We start from the raw sequence: 20,272 nt of genomic DNA on the forward strand, positions 1-20,272 counted from the left end.
TAACCTGATTAACCCTTTTGCACACTATGATGCAATGCGAGTCATAGTCTTTGCAATCTGAAGGATAACTGATAATGCAATATGATGCAACTTTCCTATAAATGATCGTAGAAACTTTTCCTGTGGCTGAAATTGCGTCAAATTTTTGTGAGTCAAAGGTGAGAGTGGCCAGGTCTGAGGAAAATATAAGGCAACACCCACCAGCTTATCGCAGGGACAAGCAGCCTATTTTTAGCTCAGTGTCCTCAGACTAGGAAGGTGTGTGAGTGTGTGGCCGGCCATCTTATTCCTCATTTTCTATTACTGCACCATCCATACCTCATGTGTATTGTAATGATAGTGTGTTATATATATAGTGCAGTGTGCTTGTGAAGAAGGGTTACAAGTGTTTCTTATTTATTTTCAGAGAAATCCAAATTTAAAATATCAAGACCAATTTTGACCGTTCCCCACCTATACACTGAAGCTACAATAGCAGGCAAGGGCTTCTCGGAGGAGATTTGAAGTACTTGTTCAGTGGGAGTGGAAGTGAAGAATCTAGTGACAGTGAATGTGATAGTGAATGTGGTGAGAAGGAGAGAGTGAGGGAGAGGAAAGAGAGAGCAAAATCCTCCCCTAGGGGAACAAAGCCACAGTCAAGGCTGTGGCGATTAACACTACAGGCAGTCAACAACTCCTTTCATCACTGCCACCACTGGTCTTACCACTGCTATCACCACTGTCACCACTACTGTCACCACTGCCATCACTCCTATGACCACTGCCACCACTGTTATCACTGCCACCACTGGTATAACCACTGCCACCACTGGTGTCACCCCTGCCACCACTAGAACCACCATGACCACGGAGACTGAGCCGTATAATCGCCACCTCTCTTCCAACCCCCCCCCCCCTCCGCAAACACTGATATTGTTACCCCCACATTCACCCTACACTCTCACAACACTCCAACCTGCCCGCATCTCACCACCCATCCAAGATATTTCTATATCATCTTCCCCTACGAAATCATCAAAGTCACTGCCCCCTTCAGACTTCATTCCCCCTGAATTTCAGCCATCATCATCAGCAGCAGCACCACAACCATCTTCAACACAACCATCACCACCACAACAAACTTCATCACAACCATCACCACAACCATCTCCATCACCACGATCACCTGAACCTTCATCCACCCAGCCATCATCAACACAATCATCATCACCATCTCCCTCCCCACCACAAAGACAAGAGAGGTGAGGGCCTAGGCGAGGTAGCAATGGGCGGCCGAAAGGTAGTCATCTGACTTGAGGTCGTGCGCATCACATACATACACAACCAAGCATTTCCCCAGGTGAAGAACGTCAGGATAAAACCTGCAGTTCTGGGTCATTCACACCCAATGCTGGCTCCTTCACTGAAACCCCAGGTTTGAGAGTGGCAGCACCAAGAACACCACTCCAATACTTCCAACTTTTTTTAAAAACAGGGAGTTGTTGATCTACGTGATGGTTGAAATCAACAACTATGCCAGGTTCCTGGGGATTGCACTAGATGTTTGGTACCTCGACAGCGAAGAGGAGATGGCCCTGTTCCTCAGGTTATACTTTCTTATGGGGATTTGTGAACTGCCAACCATAAGACACTATTGGCGGTTCAGAGGTTCACGATTACCTCATATTTCGGGGGACGAGCGGAAAGCGCTTCCTGGCCATCCTGAAGCACTTTCATGCTTTCAATAGTTTCGCCATACCCGAGGACAATCAAGAACGGCAAATAAGGATTCGAACAGTGATGCAGTATCTCTTTCAGAGGTTCAAGGAGGTTTACATCCTGTCTGAACATCTTAGTCTGGATGAGGGATCTCTTGGTTGGAAGGGGCGACTCTCCTTCCGTGTATATAACCCTATGAAGCCCCCAAAGTATGCCATCAAACTTTACATCTTGACTGAGGCTAGGAGTGGCTACTTTTGGAGTTTTGAGGTATACACAGGGGGAGAAGAAATCTCTAGAAAACACAGGGTGGGTCCTCGCTGAACCTTCGAAGGGCAAAGGATACAAGTTGTATATGGACAATTATTACAACTCTGTATTACTGTGCGAATGCCTCTTCACAGAGAGAATGTATGTGTGTGGCACAGTGCGACTGGCAATGGGAGCACCGAGGGAGCTGCAGGACATCAGCAGTGCTAGATGCCTTCATGATGATGGAGTGGAAGCTAGGCACAAGGGCAGTGTAATGGTTTTGCTGTGGAAGGACAAACATATCGTAAGTATGGTGTCCACCTTCCACAGTGACACCACCATCCCTAAGCAGGTGTATGGGAAGGTAAAGGGTCCAGACAGGAAATTCCACCACATTATCAAAACCGTGAACAGGCCTGTCATGGTGGAGGACTACAATCGGCATGTGGGCTGGGTGGATCATTTCGATCAGATGATCCAATACTACCCTGACCAAAGGAAGACGGTCAAGTGGACCAAGAAACTGACCTATTTCATTCACATGGCCATACTCAATGCCTACACCCTCTACAAGAACAACAACAGGCCTATGACTTTCCTAGAATGCAGGAGCACATATGCCACAATCCCCCGGCATTACGGAGAGAGGAGTAGCCTGCATCGGGTCTTGCCCTTCACCATGCCCCTGACCTTCCCTCGCGATGATGACCACCAGTACCTGCAGCAGCCACTCCATCAACTGCAGCCTCCGCTCTACCTGCAACCTTCACTCCACCTCCTGCAGTAGCTGGCCTGTCAGGAGTTACTCGGCCAACTCCTGCCAATGCACCTCCAGCAGGAGTTCGAAGGCAAGGAGATGGAGGAGCACTGCCGTCCGAACGCCGTCGATGTGTCAACGATAGGACACGATTGGATTCAGCACTGCACCACACTCTGAAGAGAATCCCTGACAGGAAAAGACTGTGGTGTTTCCTGTGCTATTTGCACAAGAGGAGGGACACCAGCTATATATGTCCTGTTTGTGATGTGCCACTCTGCACAGGATTATGCTTTCATCAGTACCATACAGCAGTAAATCACATCGCAAACACACACACACACACACACACACACACACACACACACACACACACACTCTCACACATCACAAATACTCACACACACACACACACACACACACAGGCTGTGATCATACCATTCCTCCTCTGTGCAACTCCATCTCCTCTCAGGAAGCACTACAACACTGCTAGGGGAGGTAAATAACCAGCTTATTTGTCTAGTTTTTATACTATTGTATTGTAAGGTTTAAAATGTGAGTTTATACATACTTCTTACAGGGAAAATGTGGTGCATTTCACTGCTAATCTCTCAGTCATTTACTTGCAAAGTATAGGTCGCATCAACAATCCGAAGAAAGCATGATAAAGCTAATGATTTCTTATGCATACTTTTGTAAAGGAAAGTAACTTATGTGTGCAAAAATTTATTTTCAGAAAAGTTCTGAAAGACGAACATTGCCTAGGGCTGGAGCGTACATGCTGTTTACCGCATGCAACCCATTGTAACTTTTCAAAATTCATTTTCTCAATAACAATAAGGGTTATAACACTGAATTATATCATGGGCGTCCTTAACCTATGGGATAGAAAACTGGATGTACTTTACATATATGTTTATTACAGTGTCACTATAACATACGAAATAATAAACAAATCGGACGTTTTTAGGCGATTGTCATTGTTTTTTTTTTTTTTTCAATTTACTCGAAAACTATTGGATGTATCAAATCGAAGCACAACTCATTTGAAGCTCGTGAAATTCTGCATATAGACATGTCCTTTGCAACTGCATGTCACGGGAAAAATTTTTCACAGTCGTGTAAAGTTGTTGGAAGCTAGTATTCACATGAATAAGGTTTATTCTTGCTTCATTTCTGTACATTTATTCATTCGTTTAATGTTTTTTTTTTTTTTTTTTTTTTTTGCTTATCTGACAGTATAAACATAGCAAAGATGATGGGTTACAATTTATAACAATATAAGCACTTTCCGACGGTAATTTTGGCCATAGAAACTTTTTCCTTTCTGTGTAAGCAGAGGCAGCCTGAGCAAGGTTTTTTTTTTGGGGGGGGGGGCACGGAAACTTATTGGAAACTTACGGTGCACGAAAGGATTAAACACAAGATTAACGTACACCAGGACACACAACCAATATACGTACCAGCATATAGGGCAGCACACTCACAACGTACCCTTGCAAATCAATATGTTAATGAAGTGTTAAAAATGGGTCTTATTGATTCACAAGTCTCCCTGAGGAATGCCCCATTATTTTTATTGGCCAAACGAAACAGTGAAATGCGTGCAGTAGTCGTTTACCGTAAATTAAACCAAAACACAATCCCAGACAGGTTTCCCATGCCATTGTTAGGTGACGTCTTGCAAAATATCGGAACAGAATGTATTTCCCACGGTCGACTTATTTAATGGATACCACCAAATTGAGCTTGATGACAGATTGGACAAATACACTGCTTTCTCTACAAATACAGGACATTATCAATATAAAAGAATGTCAGTGTGGTTAACGAGAGCTCCATGCACATTCCAACGATTAATGAATTGTGTACTATTAAGAATGTTAGGAAATGGTAACTTTGTGTACTTGGACAACATCATAATTGCAACACACACAATAGATGATTATTTACAGAAATTAAACCAGCTCCTACACAAGTTAGCCAATGCTGGTTTGAAAATTAAGCCATCTAAATGCAAATTTGATTCAAGGAAATAAGAATCTTAGGCCACAGACTCGATGTACAGGGGATCCACACCTCAGAGTTCAAAATATATGCAGTAAGCGATTTCCGTGAACTCACAAATGTGGAGGAAGTAAGACAATTTTTAGGACCAGTGGGATAATAGAAATCATTCATACACTAAATCTCTCACATAGCAGAACCATTATTCCACCAACGGAAAAAACAAGCTGTATTTCAGTGAGGAGAGGAACAAAAACTAGCATTTAATGAATTAAGAGATAAACTTACATGTGCACCTTGCTTGGCCTATCCTAATTTCTTAAATTAACCAGTCGTGGGCATATTCCAATAAAAACTCCTCTCTCGGAGGAGAGCAAGATGGAAATGTATGGTTGAATCTATAATGTACATACCGGTACTCACTACATACAAGGCAAATTATATTCAGCCACGGACACATGATCTAGGAACCCGATGACAATTCATGTCACAACATTAGGTCTAAAGGAAAACATCCCCAGTTATAATGAAATCTCGAATGCACAGAGACTTGATCCAACATGGTCTAAATTTTTATACAAGTTTGAGAGTGGCAAGGACATACAATTACCCAAGCTACATATACCACTCGAACAATTCAAAGCAGTTGACAGTCCCTTAAATAGGTTCAACCTAGGACAATCAAATCATAGAAGAAATAACAGACAACTAGTGGTACCTAATGAAATGATACCTCATGTTTTAAGGACGATACGCGAAAGTCGACGTGCAGGACATCCTGGCAAAGATAGGAGGTCAGCCAAGCCCAGATGTTACACTACTGCCATGCTTACGCAAAGACATGCACAATCGCAATAGACAGATGCGAGTCATGTGCGAGATACAAAGGCTACACGTTAACATCTGCACCTATAGGGAAATATCCTCTACCTAATCAACCGTGGGATGTGGTTACAGTTGACTTACTTTAGTTATCCATATCTTACACTAATAATCAGTATTTCATCGTTACTACAGATAATTTCTCAAGATACGTGATTTTTGTCCCAGTTAAGGATAAGACAGCAGAAACAGTGGCAAGGGTAATCATAGACTACATTATATGTCGATTCACCACGCCAAAGATATTGATATGTGATAATGGAGGTGAATTTCATTCTGAAATCTTACAAGAAATATGTATACAATACAATATACAAAAGGTCAGTGCTTAGCCTATCACCCAGCATACAGTGGGTTGGCAGAGACAAAAAAGTGTTGGATGTGCTACGACAAAATTTTCAATGAAAACTATGCAAGCTGGGATGATTGGATTCCCAGAGAGGAAGCATCAATTAATTGTGCAATAATCAAATCTGTAGGAGACACACCCCATTTCACTGTCTAAGAGACAGACAAAAAAATCACCATATAAGATTCTGGAAGGTGAAAATTTGCCTGTATACAGTTACGACGATTATCCCAAACTCCATTGGCGTGATTTCCAGGAGATACACAAAATGGTGAAGAAACAATTAGCGATGTCCAAGGAAGAAATGACAGTCATTTAATAAAATGGCACAAAAATCAACTGTCAGCATAGGAGACATAGTCTATGGTATCATTCACACTAGAGACAATAAACGATCACCGAAAATTGATAACTCATACAGAGTAATTATGAAGACAGCCAACAAGGTAGGAATTAAGTCACTATCGAGTGGCAAAGAAAAGCATATTCATGTTGATTATTTAAAATGGTCCCAAGGGATTTGGCCAGCAATTATATAACTTTGGACACCACCGAAAACCTGAACACAAACGATGAAATTAAACTAGAAGAAATCAATACATACAGAAATAAATTAAGATTGAATAACAAACAACCATAAGTAGGTGCAACTGTTGCTACAAATGCCACAATACAGCATTTACATGATCTAGGTATTGATTTAAACTCCTTCTATGAGTAAAACAAAGAGCAAAGTTATTGTTCTCCATAAGCCAGTTTATAATGCGCATCAACACTATCACCGACCTCAATATGACTGGTGTAGCTGATTAACAGATTTTTTTCAACACAGCTCAGTAGTCATGGAACATAATGACATAATTATACTTCAGTTAGACAACACCAGGGCTCGTTATCAAGCTTTGATGAAAGGTATTGCAAATGCTGGTAATGGCAAGATCACCATTAGCTTACTTCCAGTTCACGATCTACGTCAAATAATCAGTCAAGGCATACATAAACATGGTTTGAAAGTGTCGCCCATATTTTCATGCTGTTCATCTTTGTCGTGCGTACATTTTCACGTTACAGCCAACTGGAACAGTCCCTTGTGAAATGGCTGTCATAAGAAATCATGACATTCATCAGCACTGCAACTTCACACATGCTCCAGATAAACTCACCCACCATCAACGCATCGGGGATTTACAGTTTTTCTGCTTCACTCATATCACATCAGTTTTCGTAATTTGTCCAGATACACCACCATCTCGTACTTCAGCATCGGGACTATACATAGTACCTGACTATTGTGCTGTACTTACACCATCTTTGTCCACCTTAGCTATAATCACTATACCATCCTTAATCATATACACAAATACTTCCAACAACTGCCTGAGATGGATGTAAACATAATCGCAAATATTAAGCAGACTTCACCTACTGTAAGTTTGAAACTATGCAATAATCAATCAAACAATGAAGCCCTGGGAAGAATTGAGTATAAATATGTTCAATCTATATTATGTGTATAAAAACAGCTCCAGTTGTCTTTATAATCTCCATTATATTTAGTATACTGTATTACTACTGGGTATGCACAGAATGTAAGCAAAGATTACACACTTGGAATCAGTATTTACGGGAGGAAGAGTAAACATTCAAGTGAGACCCCATGAGTGAAATCATGTTTACTATGTAAATATTGTAAATTATATATACAGCACAAAGAACAAGTATAGAAAAAATAGGGGAAAATTATGGGGGAACATATTATATAATATTAATATAATTATTCATAAACGATAAACTGATATACATGTATCCATTTCATATAACCTTCCTATCTATCTATAGCCCGACGCCCTAATCCTGCAAAGGGTGGCCACAGACAAAACGCCTCCAAGTCGCTCTGTCACCCACCATTTGACTACCCTTCCCCCTCCCTCATATACCTCTCAACTCCATCCCACCACCTCATCTTCGGTCTTCCTCTCCCTCTCCCTCCCTCCACTTTACCCACATACACCCTCTTAGTCAGTCTTTCATTCTCCATTCTCTCCACATGCCCAAATCACCTCAATGTATTTCTCCTAGTTTTCCCAATCACATTCACGTCCACCCCACAACGTTCCTTCACTTCATTCGTCAACCTGTCCCTCCATGTCACCCCACATTCTTCTCTCAAGTAACTCATTTCCACGGCTCTCACTCTTGACTTGTTCCCCTCTAGGAAGGTCCATGCCTCGCTTCCATATGTCAGGGTAGGGATCTCAATACTGTCATGCAGTTACTTTTTATCTTCCATACACACCTCCCTATTTCTTATCACTGCTTTCAGTGAACCAACAACCTTCCTTCCCTGCTGTACCCTTTCAAGCACTTCATCCCCAAAAGGTCCATCCTTACTCATCACACTACCCAAGTACTTGAATGCACTCACATTCTCCATATCCTCACCATCCAACCTCGCTGTACATTCTGTTACTTCATTCCTCTCAAACACCATAACTTTACTTTTGTTTATATTCACTTTCAGATTCCTCTTCCTACACGCTGTCCCAAACTCATTCACCAAACCTTGTAACTCCTATTCATCTTCACTCAACAATACTGTATCATCAGCAAACAGCAACACCGGAATCTTTCACATCTCACCTCATTCATTAGAGCCAGCCCCACATCCACTGCCCTACCTTGCACCTCCTTTACAACCCCATCCATGTATATATTAAACAACCATGGAGACATCACACATCTCTGTTTCAGTCCCACATTTAGATCAAAGAACTCACTCAGCTCACCATCCACTCGCACCGTAGCCCTAGCTCCCTCGTTCATACTCTTCACAGCACTCAACAATTTCCCCTCCACTCCATATAGTCTTAATACCTTCCACATACCTTGCCTATCTATTCTGTCATAAGTTTTCTCCAAGTCCATGAAGGCGGCATACACTTTCTTTCTTTCTCTAGATTCTTCTCCACTAAACATCTTAGAATAAATATCTGATCTGAACACTCTTTTCCCTTCCTAAATCCCCCCTGTTCTTCTAGCTCCTCCGTTATATGCCTAACCCTGTCAATGAGTATTCTACTATATATTTTTCCAGCACACTAAGAAGGCTAATACTGCTATGGTTACCACATACTTCTTTCTCCCCTTTTACTCTGTGTAAAGGAACAATTATATCCAGTCATTTGGAATCCTTCCCTCTTCCCAAGCCAATCTACACAACTTCCATATCCACTCCACATCAATCTCACCCCCATTCTTCAGCAATTCACCACACACTCCATCAATTCTTGGGGCCTTTTCTATTTCATGTAACAATATCTATCTATCTATCTATCTATCTATATAGATACATAGATAGATATATAGATAGATAGAGATACATAGATAAGATTGATAATAGGTACATTACATATGACTGATTCTATGAATTTCCTGGCATGGTACTGCCATTATATTACCATTGTATAAATGCATGTATACATTATCACTACAGTCCAATGTTCAGTGTTAAATTTTTATTACCATGTTTTTACTCCATACAATGTGTTATGGTTCTACAATATTATTTTTTCTATACTATATTATAATGAATACCGTGTATTAATAGGTTATGACAGAATATGTAATTTGTTACTACATGCTGCCGTAGGAACACCAGCTTGGCATGACCGAGCAATGTCAGGACACTAAAATATCATAACACACTACATAATGGCTAGTAATGTATTATTGATACGTAACATAGAGGTTGGAAGAAAGCCATGCCTAGCTTGAGAGATCTACAGGAAACAGTCATGCATATTATGGCCAGAGATTTTCGCACACAGCCCAGTATGACGCCTAAAGGAGAACTCCACAGGTTTGGAAACACGTACCGTCATGCATGACCCAACCAGTTATATACAGGGGAAATGAGAGAGACAGGGCAGACGGAGTTAGAAGAAAGGAGAGGCACTGTAGGAAAGGCATGAACCAAGCGCATGGAGTTAGCAGGCATAAAACTGCTCTCGCCTAATTACTGCACTTGTGAGATACTTCCATTGGAAAATAAATCTGCAGTCAAACCCCAGCCTCATTTTTATCTTTCTTCTGCTCTCCATGAGAAAAACAACTTGGACATTCTTTACTTCTTTACAAATCCCTACAATCCAACACATTTTTGGAAACGCTTGGTGACGGCTATGATAACTGGATAAGTACAGGTGTAGCCATAATATGACACAATACTATATGTACAGGAACTATGGTATGTAACTATTTAGCTATAGTTAACAACAAGTGCTCGTAGGCCCTTCGGGCCGTTCGCACTTGCTTCTGTGGAGAGCTCTCGCGCTGCTATAATATATTTTAGTTAGAGCTAAGGGCCAAAAGTTCTACGGAGATCCTATGCTGGGCGCCTGGAACGGCTTTTTTTTTTTGGTCAAAATGTGATCCCTCATTAAATATAGTAAAAGTTTGTCAATCGTGATGGAACCAAGTTTGTTCACATCAGCGAATTTTTTGCGATTTTTGTGCCAAAATTGGTGTGATTTGAATGTGTAGTTTTGGCTGCCCAAAATACACACACACACACACACACACACACACACACACACACACACACGGCTAGTGCTATAGTATATTAGATGTGTAAAACGGGTAGTTATGTCTGAAGTGGTCCGGGAAGAGATAACTATGCATCCCCTAGCCTACAGTAGACTAATCAAGAATGGCAAACACCTCTGATCATGTGCCGGAAACATGACCCACACACACACACACACACACACACACATACGTAATCAACCACACTTTAGCCTGAAGCTAGAGGGTGATATCAGTCCGATATCACATGTAGAGAATCAGAGACGGCCATAGAGAGCATCAGAGAGAACAAGAGAGAGACAAGGAGAGAGCAGGAAAGAGACAAGGAGAGAGAGACAGAGAGAAGGGATTGAAAAGAAGGCCAGAGCTAGAAGGCTCTGCCATCTCGCTACTTTATGCTGAAAATCACAGTTAGATGTGACTGTCTTACAATAAACTCCATTGACTCCAATCTGTCTATTTCATCACCCCACTTAAAATACGAAGAGGATAATGGAACACTGAAGGCCTACACTGACATCTACAACGCTACACCATTAATCTCTGTCTAATAAAAACCCTCGGCTACGTCTACTGTCATTGGTGGGGGTGGTGAACAGTGATATCTTTGACAAACTATGTCCATTGACATTGGTGGCGAGTGGTAACAATGAACCAACTACGTTCATCGATATTGGTGACAACAGCAAAATGCGATAAACTACACTTACTAGGATTGGTGGCAAGTGGTAAAAACAAACCAACTATGATAAACTATGCTCATCGATAACAAACTACAATCAATCCATGCCTTACAAGTTTATACAAGGGTAAACAACAGCGGTTGATGAAGCCAATTAAAGTCTCAATCAACAATCAACTAACAAATTACAATTAAAAGAATCTAAGACTGCTCTACAAGCAACAATCATCAATCAAACTACAAGCAAATACAGTGAGAACAAAACTACTTACTACAAGCAACAAGCAAAAATGAGAAAGGAGGAAGTGCATCTATACTGTTCTAATAGTGTTGACCTAGTATGGTGATATAGCAACACATCTGACCACCATTCCTCCCTCCTCCAACTTCCTCCACCCTTCCACCCTCTACCACGACCTCCACCACTTTTGCCCACCACCATCACCTCCTCTACAACTACCAGAGTGAGGCAACGACTCAAAAGTGTCATCATTTCCTAAAGCCTCGTACACACCAAGATACAAAGTCGTGCAACATTGTCTCTGGACTGTCTCGCATCTGTCTCAGAAAAATCTAAACTTGTCTCGCAACAGTAGCTAGACACTGTCTCTGGGTCACGTACACACCGAGATACTTTATCCAGCAAAAGTCGCGCGACAATCTCACTAGACTGTTGCGCGACTGTCTCAGGAAAATCTAAATCTGTCGTTGGACAGTCGCGCGACAGTCTAGAGACAAGATTTCGGCTGTATCTTGTCTCCTACTAGATATGGGAGACAAGATACAAGTTGCTCGGTGCGGAGGGATTTGGCAATGAATGACGGAGTTTTTTTTTTTTTTTTTTTAAGTTAGCATTTAAAAATGCAAGCCTCCTGCTATAAGGCGTCAGTATTCACACATTTTAACATTATTTATGCATAACAGTTGTATATATATTGAATAATTATATGTATATGGTTCAATCCTAAATAATTACAGAGTACAGTATATTTAGAAACTCTAATTTTGCATAAAAGTTATACATCATCGTTGAAAGATTATACTGTATGTATACGGGTCAGTCCTAATAATAATTATGGTATATTTACACGTTTTACATACATCGTTGAAAAATTATGGGTACGTATATGGTTCAGTCACGACAGTTAGTAGCTTTAGTGATTCCACTGTTGGTTATGGCAATTATTCACACACACACACACACACACACACACACACACACACACACATATATATATATCCATCCATCCATCCATTGCCAGACGCCATGTATCCCAAACGGGGTGGTCAAGCGCTTAGAGTTAATTGTTTTACAGGGAGGGGCACTAATCCTCCACCAACCCCACTTGACACGTAGGGATGCCAACAGCATCTGGTATATATATATATATATATATATATATATATATATATATATATATATATATATATATATATATATATATATATATATATATACTGTATAAATAGGTACTGGCTCTCACCATCCACTTACTCGATGTAGTGCTGCTCTCGGGTGTCTGCCCTTTCCTTTCCTCCATTCTCCTTTCCTTCCATCCTCTTCTGCTTTTCATTCCTTCATTCTTTCCTCCTCCTTCTAACTACGGGTGACTTTACACTCCCTCTTCTGTCTTTCATTCCTTCATTCTTTCCTCTTCCTTCTGCCTGTGGGTGACTCTACACTGAGTGACAAGACAAATGGTTTCCTGTACACCAGGAAACCATTTACTACGCTGGGTGGTAACCATATAACCAAATTTTGGCGCTTGGTGGTTAAGTGAGTAATTTCGGCGCTCCAATCGGATTGACCCGTTGAGGGTTTATATCAAAGGGATGGTTGGGGTTTATTGCTCACGTAATGCCACACAGGGATGAGTGAGGCTGGTCACTCTCATCTTAAATATCAGGACCAACATGCCTAGCCCCGAGCTCCTACGCTCCTCATGGGGCAATGTAGGTTTGGGTGATGAATGAATGAAATGAAATACATATACCGATATATACGGGGCATATATATATATATATATATATATATATATATATATATATATATATATATATATATATATATATATATATATATATATATATATATATATATATATATATATATATATATATATATATATATATATATATATATATATATATATATATATATATATATATATATATATATTAAAGTCTTCGACAGAGTTTGTCATAAATATTCATTTTCCAGGAATTCTTATGGATTTCCCTCTCTCATCCGATCCCATCGTCTTCAGCTTCATTTCAGTTGTTCTGTAGGCGCAGATGTAGACGGCTACTGTTTGTCATCCTCCCCAACTCTCTCTCTCTCTCTCTCTCTCTCTCTCTCTCTCTCTCTCTCTCTCTCTCTCTCTCTCTCATCTGTCAACTTCTGGGCTTTACATCTATCCCTGTCAACTCATTCGCTGAAGACCACCCTTCATTTTTCAACCCGAATCTCACAGGATCTATCACTAGTCTCTGTAACAGTCCAGGGATGAGATTGTAGGTTGACTCTTGTTTTTGCTTAAAGCAAGAGCTTTTCCTTGTATTTCAGTTTCTCATAAACCCAGTTCCTCCATCTCTTAACCTCACACATTCTTCCATATGACTGCAATTACTGTGAAAGGACTGGAGGTGAGGCAAGCATGAAGGACCTAGACGTTGCACTCTCTGAGTGCTCGTTTTTGTTAGTTTTGTTTCAACTCAATTGTATGGTTCAGTTAGTCTTTCGAAATTCATAATTATGAAGAATACGTTAAGAACAGTGCGAAATGAATAATAACATTCCAAACAACCAGAAGACAGTATCTGTGATGGCACCCACATGACCAGTAAACCAACCCAAAGAAGGGCAAAGCATTACTACTACAGCAACCCACTGTTCTTGTTGCATCAGCAAACTTTCGAGATATTATTCTCAGGTGATATCTGTGTGTTTGTGTGTGTGTGTGTGTGTGTGTGTGTGTGTTTATATGTGTGTGTGTGTGTGTGTGTGTGTGTGTGTGTGTTTATATGTGTGTGTGTGTGTGTGTGTGTGTGTGTGTGTGTGTGTGTGTGTGTGTGTGTGTGTGTGTGAAGCCTATCCCTGTCATTAAAATTTTGTGTCGTGTCAATCATTCTGTTGACTACCCAATGAATTAACCCATACAGAAGACACATAAAAGAAAAATATCAGGAAGACAGTACTCGTAAAAAATAATAAATAAATAATATCTTAGGGCTCAGACCCACTTGCCCCCAAGCATGTGATCGTCAAGAGGAAACGAGGCTCAAGGATCCGTCCAACGTTCAGATTCGAATATTGAAGCAGCTCTAACCCGGTGCTTCGTTTCGTCTTGTCGAGCACATGTTCGGGGGCAAGTGTATCTGGGCCCTTACACATCAGAAAGCACACACACACACACACACACACACACACACACACACACAGAAAGAGAGAAGAATATCTTACACATCAGAAAACACACACACACACACACACACACACACACACACACACACACACACACAGAAAGAGAGAAGAATATCTTACACATCAGAAAACACACACACACACGCACACACACACACACACACACACAGAAAGAGAGACGAATATCTTACACATCAGAAAACACACACACACACACACACACACACACACACACACACACACACAGAAAATGAGAGAGAAGAATATCTTACACATCAGAAAACACACACACACACACACACACACACACACACACACACACACACACACACATGAATGATGAATGATTATGTCAGAGAAAATGAACCACATATAATATCCCTTACTGACACAAAATTAACACCAAAGAAAGCAAATGACATCCTAAACTTAGAGTAATGTAATATATGGAGATGAGATAGGACCTTTGGAATGTAGGAGGAGCGAATAATGAGGTGGAAGAGAGAGAGATTGTCCAGGTGCTTGAGGGTGCGAAAGTGGATGTATGTGGAATAACTGAAACAAAATGGCGAGGAGAAAGTGTGAGAAAATGGGAGTATGGATGGGGTATATGTGAAGGAGTAGGTGAGAATGAGAGGGCGAAGGAAGGAGTATGTATAGTTGTGAGCAAAAGATAGAAGAAGAGCATAAGACAGTATGGATCAGTTGGGTCAAGGATTGTGTGGGTAAAGTTGAAAGTTGGAATACAAATGTGGGCGACTGTGTGTGTGTGTATGCGTCAACGCAAGATCGTGCTAGAAGAGTGAGAGAAGAGTTCTGGACAAATGTAGAAGTGTGCATGGAAAAGTTTGGAAGGAATGAGAGAGTGTTTTTGGTGATATGAATGGTAAAGTTGGGAATGCGAAGGTGGATGGAATAGTTGGTGAGTGGGGTGTGCCTGCTGAGATAGATGAGAATGGGAGTGCGTTAGTGGACATTTGTGCTGGGGGGGGGTTGGTGGTAGCCAATACCCTCTTCAGGCATAAAATGATCCACAGGTATACATGACGAGTGATGAGAAGGGTGGGTGGTGAACTGAATGAAAGGAAGGCAATGATTGATTATGTGTGTGTGGATGAAAGGATGTGAAGATGTGTAATGGATGCAAGAGTTTATAGAGGTTGGGGGAGTGGACTTTCTGACCACTACTTGGTGGTGGCCAGAATCAAGGTCCAATTAGAATGGAGAAATAGAAGAAGGGAAAGACGAGAGGAAAGAGTAGTTGCAAGGAGAGTGGAAAGGTTACAAGAGGATGAGAAAAAGGCAGAGTATAAGAGAGAAGTGGAGGAACGATTGGGCAAATATGAATTGGAGCAGATGGGAGACGTGGAAGGTGTGTGTAGCATATTTACAGAAGAAATATGTGCAGCATGTGATGTGGTGTGTGGAAGGAAGAGAAGACGGAGGGGGGTGCAAGGAACAGCGTGGTGGACTGAAGAGGTGAAACAGGCTGTGGCACAAAAGAAGAAAGCATACAATGAATGGATGAGAAATAGGGGCGTTGAAGAAGTTGAGAGGCTGAAGAGAGAGTTATATGTAGAAAGAAAGAGAGAGGTGAAAAGATTAGTAAGAGAGAGTAAGAAGAGAGTGGATGAGGAATTTGGAAGGAATTTGAGTGTAAAGTGGAGGGACTGTAAGAAAATGTTCTGGAAAGAGGTGAAAAGAGTAAGACAGGGTGGAAGTGAAGTTAGCAGGGGAGTGAAAGATAAAAATGGTAGATTACTAGTGGAGAAGGGAGAAAAAGTGAGCAGATGGAGAGAACACTTTAAGGAATTGTTGAACGTAGAGGATGGAAGTAATGCGAGTATAAGTGGCTGGGGAATGGCTGGGAGAAGGAGGGAGGTGAGAAGACAGGAAGAAATCAGTAGGATAGACGTTGTGGAAGCAATGAAGAAACTTAAATCGGGGAAAGCCCCAGGAATTAATGGAGTGTGTGGTGAAATGCTGAAGCATGGGTGAGAGATTGTAGTAGAATGGATGTGGAAGATGTGCAGATTAGCCTGGGAGGAAGGTAGAGTCCCGGAGGATTGGAAGTCAGGTATAATTATTCCCTTGTTCAAAGGAAAAGGGGAAAAAGAAGTGTGTGGTAATCATAGGGGCATTTGTCTTCTTAGTATAATAGGAAAAGTGTATGGTAGGATACTTATTGACAGAGTTAGAGAAAGAACAGAGAAATTAGTTGGAGAAGAACAGGGAGGCTTTAGGAAGGGAAGAGGTTGTGTAGATCAGATATTCATTCTTAGATCTTTAGTGGAAAAGTTTCTAGAGAAGGGAAAGAAGTTGTATGCGGCTTTCATGGATTTGGAGAAAGCATATGACAGGGTGGATAGACAAGGATTGTGGAAAGTGTTAAGAATATATGGAGTAGATGGGAAGTTGTTGAATGCTGTGAAGAGTATGTACGATGGTGCGAAGGCTGCAGTGCGTGTGGATGGTGAACTAAGTGAATTTTTCTCTTTGAAAGTTGGTTTGAAACAGGGATGTGTCATGTCTCCATGGTTGTTCAATCTGTACATGGATGGGGTAATAAAAGAGGTACAAGGTAGGGTAGTGGATGTTGGAGTGGCCCTGGTGAGAGAGGATAGTGTTTGGAAACTCCCTGTACTGTTGTTTGCAGATGATACTGTGTTGTTGAGTGAAGGCGAAGGGGAGCTGCAAGGCTTGGTGGATGAGTTTGGGAGAGTGTGTAAGAAACGGAATCTGAAGGTGAATGTAGGGAAGAGTAAAGTGATGGTCTTTGAGAGAGGTGAAGTCAGTGAATGTACAGCAAGGTTGGATGGTGAGGAATTGGAAAATGTGAGTACGTTTAAGTACTTGGGTTGTGTGATGAGTAAGGATGGAGGTTTGGAGGGTGAAGTGCTTGAAAGGGTACAGCAGGGAAGAAAGGTTGCTGGTTCTTTGAAAGCAGTGATAAGAAACAGGGAAGTGAGCATGGGAGTGAAAAAGTTACTACATGACGGTATTGTGATACCAACTCAAACGTACGGAAGTGAAGCTTGGACGTTGTTGGAAAGACGCAAGTCAAGAGTGAGAGCAGTGGAAATGAGTTATTTAAGAGGAGCCTGTGGAGTCACATGGAGAGACAGGCTGGCGAATGAGGATATAGAGGAACGTTGTGGTGTTGATGTGGATGTGATAGGGAGCGTTATGAGGAACACACTGAGGTGGTTTGGCCATGTGGAGAGGATGGAGGGTGAAAGACTGACGAAGAGAGTGTATGTGAGTGAGTGGAGGGGGGAAGAGGAAGGGGGAGGCCGAGGATGAGATGGAAGGATGGGGTGGAGAGGTATATGAGAGAGGGGGGTGTGAGTTGGAAGCAGGGCAGTGAAATGGCGGGGGACAGGGCGACTTGGAGGCGATTTGTTTGTGGCCACCCCAAACGGGATTGAGGCGTCTGGCAATAGATAGATAGATAGATAGGACCTTAAAAAAAAGAGGAGGAATTATAATATTAACTAAGAAAAATGTAAAAGCCAAAGAAATAGAACTAGATGTACTTTCACAAGTAGAACTGACTGCAGTAGAGATCAATACATCTGAAAGGAAAGTAATTGTAGCCAATTTGCACATGCCACCAGACCAAACACATGGGAAAGAGATCAATATGAGGACCTGGCAGAGAATACAATTCAGAGTTTAAGAGCATTACTACATAAAATGGAAAAGAAATCGGAAAGAATTATACTAACTGGAGATTTTAATACAAATATAAATTGAAATACACTAGATATAATAAGCCAAGAAAGCTGTTGGGACCAAAAGCTCCTAGATCTCGTGTAAGAGTTTTTCCTAACGCAACATCTAAGGGAAAGCACCAGAAAAAGAGGACTCGATGTGCCCTCATTGCTAGATCTCATATTTATTAGGCAAGAAAACGATATTGACAATTTAATACACCACCCTCCTTTCGGGAAAAGCAACCATGCAGTACTAAATTGCAACTTCAGGATAGCATATGACAGTTAACAGCAATGAAAGTTACAAAAAGAGCCTAAACTATAAAAAGGGAAACTATCATGACCTAAAGAAGGGTACTTCATAGAAATTGATAGGGAAAAGGAGCTTAGAGGACAAGATTTAAATGCTATATATAAAAAATTCTGTGAACTTTATGAAATAGGAGTCCAGAAGTACATCCCACAGCACAAAGAAGCAGAATAGAAAGTAAAAAAATAGTTCAATACAGAATGTAAAAAATAAAAAGAAAGAAGAGATTTGTTGTGGAATAAATACAGAAGACACAATACTGAAAGGGCATATAATAATTACAAACAGGCAAGAAACAATTCTATCTATCTATCTATCTATTGCCAGACGCCTCAATCCCGTTTGGGGTGGCCACAAACAAATCGCCTCCAAGTCGCCCTGTCCCCCGCCATTTCACTCCCCTGCTCCCAACTCACACCCCCCTCTCTCATATACCTCTCCACCCCATCTCTCCATCTCATCCTCGGCCTCCCCCTCCCTCTTTCCCCCTCCACCTCACTCACATACACTCTCTTCGTCAGTCTTTCACCCTCCATCCTCTCCACATGGCCAAACCACCTCAGTGTGTTCCTCATAACGCTTCCTATCACATCCACATCAACACCACAACGCTCCTTTATATCCTCATTCGTCAGCCTGTCTCTCCATGTGACTCCACAGGCTCCTCTTAAATAACTCATTTCCACGGCTCTCACTCTTGACTTGTGTCCTTCCAACAACGTCCACGCTTCACTTCCGTACGTTAGAGTTGGTATCACAATACTGTCATGTAGTAACTTTTTCACTTCCATGCTCACTTCCCTATTTCTTATCACTGCTTTCAAAGAACCAGCAACCTTTCTTCCCTGCTGTACCCTTTCAAGCACTTCACCCTCCAAACCTCCATCCTTACTCATCACACTACCCAAATACTTAAACGTACTCACATTTTCCAATTCCTCACCATCCAACCTCACTGTACATTCACTGACTTCACCTCTCTCAAAGACCATCACTTTACTCTTCCCTACATTCACCTTTAGATTCCGTTTCCTACACACTCTCTCAAACTCATCCACCAAGCCTTGCAGCTCTCCTTCGTCTTCACTCAACAACACGGTATCATCTGCAAACAACAGTACAGGGAGTTTCCAAACACTATCCTCTCTCACCAGGGCCACTCCAACATCCACTACCCTACCTTGTACCTCTTTTATTAACCCATCCATGTACAGATTGAACAACCATGGAGACATGACACATCCCTGTTTCAACCCAACTTTCAAAGAGAAAAATTCACTTAGTTCACCATCCACACGCACTGCAGCCTTCGCACCATCGTACATACTCTTCACAGCATTCAACAACTTCCCATCTATTCCATATATTCTTAACACTTTCCACAATCCTAGTCTATCCACCCTGTCATATGCTTTCTCCAAATCCATGAAAGCCGCATACAACTTCTTTCCCTTCTCTAGAAACTTTTCCACTAAAGATCTGAGAATGAATATCTGATCTACACAACCTCTTCCCTTCCTAAAGCCTCCCTGTTCTTCTCCAACTAATTTCTCTGATCTTTCTCTAACTCTGTCAATAAGTATCCTACCATACACTTTTCCTATTATACTA

The 20,272-nt window shown here is 41.4% G+C and overlaps 1 protein-coding gene across 1 annotated transcript in view; it reads left to right on the top strand.

Annotated features, from left to right (window-relative positions):
* LOC145398047 (glutamate receptor ionotropic, delta-1-like) overlaps nucleotides 1–20,272 on the top strand; it is a 328,107-nt gene that overhangs the window by 65,771 nt on the left and 242,064 nt on the right. The gene's annotated exons all lie outside the window — the stretch shown is intronic.

Source organism: Coenobita brevimanus, chromosome 44 (assembly GCF_032717465.1).
Source record: "Coenobita brevimanus isolate Jiangsu-jjx chromosome 44, ASM3271746v2, whole genome shotgun sequence".
In the NCBI taxonomy this organism is placed as follows: Eukaryota; Metazoa; Arthropoda; class Malacostraca; order Decapoda; family Coenobitidae; genus Coenobita; species Coenobita brevimanus.